Raw genomic sequence first — 3,068 nt, 5'->3', positions numbered from 1 at the left:
TTTGCCAACTAGAACCCTCAGCCAGCCTATTAAGGTCAGTTCCCCAGGAGGCATGATGACAGCCGGGATAGGATGCCATGCTTTGAGTCTCAACATCGGGAACCATAATTTTCCCACCGACCTCATCGTATTAGAGTCCCAGGGATTGGATGTAATCCTAGGCATGGATTGGTTGGCCAAGTATGAAGGGAATATTGATTGTGCCCTTAAGTCTATTTTGCTCACCACCCCCGAGCAGAAGCGGATTAAGTACGTGTCTCAGCGCCCGACACGGAGTAAACGAGTAAACTCTCTCACGGGAGTAGTCCAGGAGGAAGTACCGATTGTACAGGAGTACCCAGATGTATTTCCGGAGGAATTACCGGGCATGCCACCTGATAGAGAGATTGAGTTCCTGATTGAGCTATTACCCGGAACAACCCCGATATCCAAGAGACCCTATCGGATGCCCGCAAATGACTTGGTAGAAATAAGGAAGCAAATTAAGGAGTTGTTGGACAAAGGGTATATTCGCCCAAGTTCTTCACCTTGGGGAGCCCCAGTGCTCTTGGTTGAAAAGAAGGATAAGTCCTTAAGAATGGTTGTCGATTATCGTGCATTGAACAAGGTGACCATCAAGAACAAGTACCCCTTCCCAATGATCAATGATCTGTTTGATCAGTTAGTTGGAGCCCCGAATATATCCAAGATCGATCTTCGATCCGGGTATCATCAGTTGAAGATTCGTGAACAGGATATACCCAAGACAGCCTTCATCACTCGGTATGGCTTGTATGAGTACACGGTCATGTCATATGGACTGACTAATACTCCGGCATATTTTATGAATCTGATGAACAAGGTATTTATGGAATACTTGGACAAGTTTGTCGTGGTGTTCATCGATGACATACTGATATTCTCCAAGAACGAAGAGGAACACAAGGAACATCTACGTCTAGTTCTGGAGAAACTTCGAGAGCATAAGCTGTATGCAAAGTTTAGCAAATGTGAGTTTTGGTTGAAGGAAGTCGGATTCCTCGGACACGTCATCTCAGGAGAAGGAATAGCAGTGGACCCTGCCAAGGTCGCAGGAGTTACCGAATGGGTAGCACCCACGTCAGTCAAGGAGATCCGCAGTTTCCTCGGACTTGCCGGATATTACCGGAGGTTCATTGAGAATTTCTCAAAGATCGCCAAGCCCATGACAGAGTTGTTAAAGAAGGAGTCCAAGTATGTTTGGAATGAGGAATGTGAAACCAGTTTTCAAGAGTTGAAGAAACGTCTGGCTACAGCCCCAGTGCTGATATTGCCAAACATTCGGAAGGATTTCCAGGTTTACTGTGACGCTTCTCGTCAAGGACTCGGAGGAGTGCTCATGCAAGAAGGTAAAGTTGTAGCCTATGCATCCAGACAGCTCAGACCCCATGAGTTGAATTATGCCACTCATGACTTGGAACTAGCAGCCGTAGTGCACGCTCTTAAGACCTGGAGACATTTCCTGATCGGAAATAGTTGTGATGTTTACACTGATCACAAGAGCCTAAAATATATCTTCACGCAGAAGGAGTTGAAACTAAGACAGAGGCGATGGCTAGAGTTGATCAAGGACTATGACATGAGATTGCATTATCACCCAGGCAAGGGAAATGTTGTAGCCGATGCGTTGAGCCGCAAGAGTTATGTGAACACACACTCATGGTAGGAGGGTTACCCCAGGAGTTAGCCGATGACCTCTGAGAACTCAAATTGGAAATAGTTCCAAGAGGATTTGGTTGCCACACTAGAAATTCGGTCCACTTTGACAGAAAAGATCCGCGAAGCACAGAAATCAGACAAGGAGATAGCTGAGATTAAGCAGAAAATGAAAGACGGGAAGGCTAAAGGTTTTCGTGAGGATCAACACGGAACTTTATGGTTTGAGGATCGCATTTATGTGCCCAATGATCCCGAACTCGGGAAGTTGATACTTCAGGAGGCCCATGATTCCCCGTACTCGATACACCCCGGCAACACCAAGATGTATCTGGATCTAAAAGAAAGTTTTTGGTGGACAGGAATGAAGAAAGAAATTTCCTAGTTCGTAGCAATATGCGATGTTTGTCAGTGAGTAAAAGCCGAGCATCAGAAGCCAGCAGGTTTGCTCCAACCTCTGCCAATACCCGAGTGGAAATGGGAAAATCTTGGTATGGACTTCATCACGGGGTTACCCAGGACCCGTTCTGGCTATGATTCTATTTGGGTTGTGGTCGATCGTTTGACCAAGGTAGCTTGCTTCATTCCTGTGAAGACTACTTACACGATTGCCAAGCTGGCCAAGATATATATGACCAGGATCATATGTCTGCACGAAGTACCGAAGAGCATTGTGTCAGATAGAGGGAGTCAGTTCACATCAAAATTTTGGCACCAACTGCATGAAACCTTGGAAACGAGATTGGAGTTCAGTACAACTTTTCACCCACAGGCAGATGGACAGACCGAGAGAGTCAATCAGATTCTGGAGGACATGTTGAGAGCTTGCGCACTAGACTATGGGTCTAGTTGGGATGACAATTTGCCTTATGCCGAGTTCTCATACAACAACAGCTACCAGACGAGTCTGAAGATGGCCCCTTTCGAAGCTCTATACGGAAGGAGGTGCAGAACACCGTTGATGTGGGATGGAGTTGGAGACCGACAACTTTTTGGTCCCGACCTTATCCGAGATTCTGAAGAGAAGGTCAAGCTAATTCGTGACCGACTCAAGATAACTCAGTCCATGCAGAAAAGTTATGCTGACAGCAAACGCAAGGAAGTAACATACGAAGTGGGAGACCGAACATATCTTCGGGTGTCTCCACTCCGAGGAATCAAGAGATTTGGTGTCAAAGGAAAGTTAGCACCCCGATTCATTGGCCCCTACAAAATTCTTGAATGTAGAGGCGAAGTTGCATATAAACTAGAACTGCCGGAAGGATTGTCCGGAGTTCATGATGTCTTCCATGTTTCCCAGTTGAAGAAATGCCACGCTGAGATGGCCGATGTTCCGTGGAGAGATACAGTGCCCCTACAGGCCATACAGCTTGGCAGTTATCTGACGTATGAGG

Source organism: Hordeum vulgare, chromosome 1H, assembly GCF_904849725.1.
Source record: "Hordeum vulgare subsp. vulgare chromosome 1H, MorexV3_pseudomolecules_assembly, whole genome shotgun sequence".
Taxonomy (NCBI): Eukaryota; Viridiplantae; Streptophyta; class Magnoliopsida; order Poales; family Poaceae; genus Hordeum; species Hordeum vulgare.
The sequence above is the reverse complement of the archived record's forward strand: the minus strand, read 5'-3'. Positions refer to the sequence as shown.